Here is a 7,880-nt window from a genome sequence, read left to right on the forward strand (position 1 = left end):
CGAGCAGTTACATAATAATTTGCGACGTCAATGCAGTCAGTAAAGCTCCTTACTCAAAGCTCCTTAGCAAATGAACTTCCTCCATAAAGCCAGGAAAGGTTACACTACGGAAATAAATCGGAATAGAGGTCTGAGGGGAGGGGTGCGACTCCTGCCTTGACTGAGGTGCTGCCCTCGGGATGAGTAGATAACTCGAACCACCCCCCCCCCCCCCACACACTGTCTGCGCCTGTTCGGGGCTCGTTAAAAAAAAAAGAGAAGGGAATCACTCTCCGATAATAGCTTCGAATAGGGAATTGGACGGGGACTTGAGAAGGAAAAACGTGCAGGGCTTATTGGGGCAAGAGTGGGGTGGGGGTGGGGGTGGGGCAGGGTTGGGGGGGCTGCGAGGCCGGTCAAGGAGCCGGCACGGGCACGGCGGGCCGAATGGCCTCCTCCTGTGCTGTAAGATTCTCCGATCCTCCGAGGCCAGCGCGACAGCAGGTTCACCCCGACACAAAGGGTGCGGGTTACCCAATTGCTCCCAACGACCCAGGAGCTCATGGCTGACAAAGCGGGGTGGTGGGTGGGGGGGAGGGAGGGTGGGGGGGGCAACGGGGGCGGTGGGGGGGGGGTAATAGATAGCGTCGGTTTCCCAGTGGCAATCTCTCGCAGTGAGATATCAGGTTCGGATCAGCGACGAGAATGCTGACGAGGAATATTGTCTGAAACAATTTGACCGCAGCGAGCGGAATAAGATCTGCCCATCGATTTTCCATCAACTATCGCACGGTAAGAGTCTTTTTCCCCGGGAGTCAACAAGGCAACTTTTCACCCGAGAAGACACAAGAAACTTCCCCCCCCCCAAAAAAGGCGTTAAAGTTGACAAAGGACGTACAGCCTCACTCACTCACTCACTCACTCACTCACTCACTCACTCACTCACTCACTCACTCACTCACTCGTGTCGTACTCGAATGTTAAAGGATTATGAATTATTGCCGTCATCATTATTATTATTATTTTTATTATTATTATTGCACGTTTATTGCAGAGTCCGGAACAGGCAGCTGCTTGGAGTGAGCAAACATTGCCCAGAAAGGGACGTGTGGGGAGACGAGACGAGGCTCTCAAGGCCAAACCCAAGGAGTTTGAAAGCCGGTGGTGCAGTTTTTAAGGTATCAATCTTACGTTCCTGCCAGTGATTAATTGCTCAGCGCAAAACTTGGCAACGTGTGTCCTTTGCGTGAAGCTGCGGCTGCAGAGTTGCCGGATGGATTTGACTCACTTCGGGTCTACATTTGGTCCTTATTCCTGGCCAGAATTGACCGACGAGTGTCCGAGGACCGAAATTCCGCCTACACTTAGCCCCGAAAGGCCGTTTTTTGCCTTAAAGCGTCTCAGAGCACTTAAGGGTGGCGGAGCCTGACTCCGAGCGGGTGGGGACTGGGAGGTGGGGGGCGGGGGGGTTGGCGGAGGGGAGGGGATGGAGGGAGGGAGGGCGCCCTGAATTGGGTTAAGTCTGAAATTCCCTCCGTCGCCTTGGAATCCAGATGCGATTCGCATCATCGTCGAGTCACGAGTGTTCAGCCCTGAGACTGACGTACTCTGGACAGCGTTCAGTCCGACTTACTGACTGACTAACCGACTCTGACTGACTTACTACAGACGTGTGCTCGTGCGTTTCTCTGCTGATATCTTCCTTTCCGATCCCCCGCAGCGCAGGTAATCTCTGCAGATCAGTCCCTTGTCGTGGGGGAGTTGCACATCAAATTTGCGGTTGTTTCCTAACCGCTTCTTAATAAGAAATGCGGAAGATATCGAATTTCCAAACTGCCGCCTGAGGCGCAGCCCTTTCGGTCTCCGAGCGACGGAATTTCACCCATTCTTATCCCGTTTTAATAACAATAATATTAATAATAATATTAATAATCCTCGCATTTGATACACAGCGCCTTACCCCGTCTTCGCGACCTCTCAGAGCGCTTCACAGGTATAAACTGTAAGGTGGAGCGACAGTACATTTTGTGCGCGAAACACGGCAGCCGATCGCGCACAGCGGCGTCCCCGAACGCCGGGGTTGGGTGGATCGATTTATTATTATTTTTCATTTTGTATATTTTTAAAAGGGATTATTAACCCCTCGGAAAATGGATCCGCCAATCGACTAACAACCGGGCTCCCGCTCACTTTCGAGGCGAACGGAGGTCGTGCGTGTGCGCGCGTGGAGTAAGGAAACTCGACTCGCGTTTCTCCCTGCCCCGGGAACCGAACCCAGGTCCTCTCGCTCGCTCGCGAGGCGAGGGCTTTAACCACTGCGTTGCGGGGCATTACTTTGTTTAACTACCAGCCGTAGGCTCGTGAACCCAAAAGAAAAAAGAGAGGCTGTGAAACCAGTCGCGAACTTTCTTCCCCAATCCTCAACGCAACCAATCCTGGTCATCACCTTGACCAGAGAGAGAGAAGAGAGAGAGAGAGAGAGAGTGCAGGGGGTGGCAGGTGGTCAATAAAGCAGCTCGGTCCAGCCCATCAGTGTCCTCCGCCACGTTGCCTCGGAAATCAGCCTCCAAAGAAATCTAGGACATTTATCCGAACTCATTACTGTTGCCAGGGGAGTTGTGCGGGAGGAAGAAAGAGGAAGCGTAGAAATATTTCTAATCTCCAGCCCTAATCAAAGTGGCTATTTCTGTGAATTATTAATCGCGGGCTGTGAAACCGACGCCAGCGTTGGGGAGGGTTTTCTGGAGCTGTTTATGGATCAAAACTTCGCCCCGGCTCGCCGCGGTCAAAAGGGATCCAGTAAATTCCCGGCTTGGGCCTCCCGCAAAGCGGAAGGCGGCACGTCACGTTTGAGCGGGAAGGCTGGCGGGTTAGGAGCGGGTTCGGGCTGGCAGAGGCTGAGCAAATGCTCGCCACCGTGTTCGACCTCGCCACCTCTCTCCACCGCCGCCCCGATGCCGCTCTCAAGACCAAGAGAAAGGAGCTTCGCTCTCTCCCCCGGTTTTCCCGGCTCGCGATTCCGCTCCTATAAAATCGGTCGCTCGCCCCTCGGCTGTGACGGGACTTCGCCGCGCGCACATTGCTAACCCCGCGTTCGGCCCACGAAACACCGCGCAGTCAACCCCACTCCGCGGGAAAGCCCGTGAAGCGCTTTGAGACGTCCTCCTGACACCGTAGGCGCTGGTTGAATGATAATACTGATAATAAATCCTTGCCTCGGATTCGGAGCCCAATCACGTCTTCGGGACGTCCGCCAGCCAGCCAGCCCGCCCCCCCCAGCCAGCCCGCCCCCCCCCAGCCAGCCCCCCCAGCCAGCCCGCCCCCCAGCCAGCCCGCCCCCCCCAGCCAGCCCGCCCCCCCCAGCCAGCCCGCCCCCCCAGCCAGCCCCCCCCCCAGCCAGCCCGCCCGCCCGCCAGCCTGCCCGCCCGCCAGCCTGCCCGCCAGCCAGCCAGCCGGCCCGCCAGCCCGCCCCCCAGCCAGCCCGCCCACCCGCCAGCTCGCCAGCCAGCCCGCCCCCCAGCCAGCCAGCCAGCCAGCCGCTCACCTCGGCCAGACGCCGGCGCCCCCACGTGAATGGGCTCGGGAGATCTCCCCGGGGCACGGAAAGCCAGCCACCCGAACACCGCCAGCGCAGAACGGCGAACAGGAACGCTCATCGCAAGAGCGAAGCCCCTCGATAAATAGCAACGACAGCGATAATAATCCGCGAATTCGAGACGGCGCCTTTTATCGCGTCGTTGAGACGTCTCAACCACGGATCGACTGACCATTTTATTATTATTATTATTTTTTTTTTTTTCGAAGGGATAATTACCCCCGGAAAAACCATCCGCCAACCGACTAACAACTGGGTTCCTAGTTACTGCTCGATAAACAATGAAGCACTCCCCACCACCCCACCCCCAGCCCCCCCCAACCCACCCCACCCACCCCACCACCCCCAGCCCCCCACCCCACCCAACACTGCCCTGGAGCAGAAAGTTAGGACTAGTGAATTCAAAGCCCCAAATGTTGGGGCTCGAACCCATAACCTCCTGACTCAGGAGCGCGACTGACTGAGTTGGGAACAGCCGCACGGAAAATAGACTTGATCCCTCGCGGAGTGTCTCTCTGCTTCCCCGGGTGTCTCTCCCTCTGCTCTCCGTCCGCTCGCACCTGGGTTCATTTACAGATTGGGTGTCATGTACGGATTAGAGAGATCATCTGCGCTGATTACTTTAACACCCCCTGGAGAGCCAGAGGTCAGCAAATGCCACGTGCTGCAGACAGACAGACAGACAGACAGACAGACCGGCTGACAGACAGACAGGCAGACAGACAGAACGGCTGACGGCAGAGAGGGAGGGAGGAAGGGAGGGAACTCTTTAACTGAAGAGCTTCGCTAAAGGTCAGCTTCAGACACGAGTGGGGGCAGCGGGTGGGGGCAGGGGGTGGGGGTTGGGGGTGGGGGCAGGGGTGGGGGCAGCGGGTGGGGCAGGGGTGGGGGCAGGGGGTGGGGGTAGGGGGTGGGGGCAGCGGGTGGGGGCAGCGGGTGGGGGCAGCGGGTGAGGGCAGGGGGTGGGGGTTGGGGGAGACGGCAGCCGTTCAGCTGTACCTGAATTTACAGATGGGAATCGTGGGATGGGGGGGGGGGGGGGGGGGAGAGAGGGGCGCGTGCGGGGGATGGAGGGGGGGATATCTCCTTAAAGGGGACTCTTAAAGGGGACGGTCACTTCAATCCACGGATTGCGGCCGTGGATCCATTCAGATTGTCCAGCCTGAGGTGGACAGATGTCTGTCGGGTCGGGTCGGGGGGGGGGGCGGGGTGGGGGGGGGGGGGGAAATCAAGGGATTCCGGGCAAAGGCGGGTCAATCGGTGTTGAGGTACAGATCAGCCGTGAGCTAATAGGACGGCCGAACAGGCTCGAGGGGCCGAATGGCCTCCTCCTGTTCCTACGTTGGGTTCCCGCCCGCACGGGCTGTCTGCTCGGAGTCGATAGGGTGCCATCTCGGGTGCAGCAAACGTGGAGTCCCATCTCCTTTAAGGAGTTGAGTCGGACCAACGGGAACCATAAGAAACACAAGCAACAACAACAACAACAACAACAACAAATGCCGTCGCGAGGACGTCCCAAGGTTCTGGAGTCAGGGATCTGGCCCCAAGCTGGGGGGGTTGGGATCAGGAGGGAGGGAGGGAGGGAAAAAAGGAATCTCTCTCCCTCTTCCCTCCCCGCCCGCCCAGGGGAACTGTGAAGATGTCCGTGAAACAGCTGAACAAGCAGACAGGCATGACAGCACGGCTCGTGTGATCAAAGAAGATTAGTGGCCGTTCTCCCCGGCTTAGGGCACGTGGTTCCCGCTGACATTAATCTCGAGCGGTTTCTGAACCCGACTGAATCCCAACTTCATCGACCTTTTGCGAAAGGTGGTGGGTGGGGGCGGGGGGTGAGGGTGAGGGTGGGGGTGGGGGGGGGGTAACTCTAGAGCAAGGATAGGGTTTCTAAAGCAAGGGCGGAGGGTGGGGAGAGAGGCAGGTTTGGGCTCTAAAAGTAGCCTAACCAGTGTGGCTCAACTGTCGGCCCTCGGGCCGCATCCGGCCCCCCGACTCCCTCCCTCCACTTTATCTGCTCCCCCCCCCCTCCCTCCATAAGCCGTACACGTTGTTATGATGCGCTTCCGGAAGGTTGGACCCTCCTTAGCCCTAAACTATGAGCTCAAAGTCCTAACGAGGGTCTTAAACCCCACGACCTTCTAACCAACCGAGCCAAGCCGGGACTCATTATCAGCTTAAGATAATAATAATAGTAATAACAATCCTTGCACCTGATGCAGCGCCTCATCACGTCTGCGATTTCCCTCAAAGCGCTTCACAGAATAGACCCCCAAGTGAAAACTGACTGCACATTTTGTTGGGAAAACGCTGTGTGTTTCCGATATCTCAGGACGCCATTCAAGAAGGGTAAATTTCACGGACCCAAGTGGAGCGTCGGGCGTTCCCAAACCTTTTTTCTTTGCCCGCTTTCGAGCTCTGCGCGGTGTCAGTCCTCCGCAGAGCCAGTCAGATTGAATAACGCTACCTGACCTTTCCAGAGAGTTTTTCTCTGTATTTCAAGGCTGGCCGGGCACATTTAACCGGAAAGGCATTTCTCTGGAATGGGGAGCAATCTCCCTTGACATTAGGGTGGCCGAGAGCTCACAGTGATTTATTGTAATGTGTGTTTTTTTTTATATATATATATATATATAGAGAGAGAGAGAGAGAGAGAGAGAGAGGATTACAGGAGGAAGAAAATCAGCTTAATGCCGGACACGAGGGCTGATTTTCGAGTGGAGAGTTTATCCTGGGCGGAGGGATGGAGAGCTCGGAGACTCAATCCCCCCCCCCCCGTCCGTCCGTCCGTCCGTCCCCCGGCAAGGAAAGGGTACAGCTTTCACCCTCCGCGCCCCCAACACGCACACCCCCCCCACCACCCCATACTCTCTCTCCACATCACTGTCTAGTGAGGCACCGTTGTGTGCGTGTGTCTGTATATGTATATATATATATATGCATCGCGTCATATGGAATTATACAGACTGTGCAGCACGGAAACGGGCCGTTTGGACCAACAAGTCAGTGCCGGGGTTTATAATCCACACCAGTCTCCACTGCTCCTCATCCTCACGCGTGTGTGTTAGTATCCACGTTTCCATCTGCGCGTGTGCGCGCGTCTGTGCGTGTGTGTTAGTGTGCATGGGTCCACATGTGTTTTCGTGTGCGTGCGTGCATGCAATGCATGCGTGTATATGTGTGTGCCTGTGTATATGTGTCTGTGTGTGTCTGTCTGTGTGTCAGGTCTGGTTCACCTCTCACGTGTAACATTTCTCCCCCAATAAGGAAAGGGTACGTTCGAGCGGTCTCTCTCTCTCTCTCTCTCTCTGTCTCTCTCTCTCGGTGACCGGCGGAGTCAGCAGTAACACTTACTCAATTTTGTGCTGAGAGCTCAGCGCTGACCTCAATTAACTCCAACTGTTCAGCCACGCGCCACCACCTCCGCTCGTTCAGTCTCACTGGGGGGTGCGGTTCATTCCACACGGCCGACAACAAACACACGCACACACACACACACACACACAGACCCCCCCCACCCACTCCCTCTCCTCTCCAGTCGCTCGGCCAGTCATTCAATCAATTAACCAACAATTAAAGAAAGGTTACGGTTATTAAATTCCCCTCCGTGCAACCAGTATTTTCTTTTCGCCGTTGAGCTCTGACCCGGTAATTAGAACAGTAATTATCCTTGCATTTCATAAACACCCCCACCACCCCCCCACTCCCCCACCCCCACCCCTGCTTTATCACGTCGTTCAAGACGTCCCAAAAGCGCTCCACGGGCTACGGTGCAAAAGGTGCAAAGGAAAATTGACTCGAATTAAAAGTGTTCCACAGCGTCACCCAACGACAGGTGTCGAGCGACGTCGGTGCAGGAGGAATCAAATCTTAGAGCACGTCGATAGACTGCAACTTATCCGTCTTGGTGGTATTCTAAGGACTGTGGACATTTGCACCTCGAGAAAGCTAAACTACTTTGTATTAAATTGTGTGATGCAGTAAAGCTCTCTCTCTCTCTCTCTCTCTCTTCTCTCTCGACTCAACGCTTAATAATAGCCCAGGGTGCGATCCTATTGATTATAGTAATAAAATTGATGTGTTTGTAGTTTTTTTTTCTGTGAGGAGTGAAGTAGACTTGATTTTAACACGCATCATAGCACACGTACAACAACAACAACAAACAACAGCAGCACTCGGTGACTCAGTGCCTTTCACAAAGGATGAACTTGTACAAAACCCTCAACTCGGAAGCTAAACTCTCAGGCGAGTCCACTAACAGCCTCCAATGGGGGATAACTTCCGCACTGGCCAATTCGCTGCGCAACTCCCC

The sequence above is a fragment of the Callorhinchus milii genome, unplaced genomic scaffold, assembly GCF_018977255.1.
Source record: "Callorhinchus milii isolate IMCB2004 unplaced genomic scaffold, IMCB_Cmil_1.0 Scaffold23, whole genome shotgun sequence".
NCBI lineage: Eukaryota > Metazoa > Chordata > Chondrichthyes > Chimaeriformes > Callorhinchidae > Callorhinchus > Callorhinchus milii.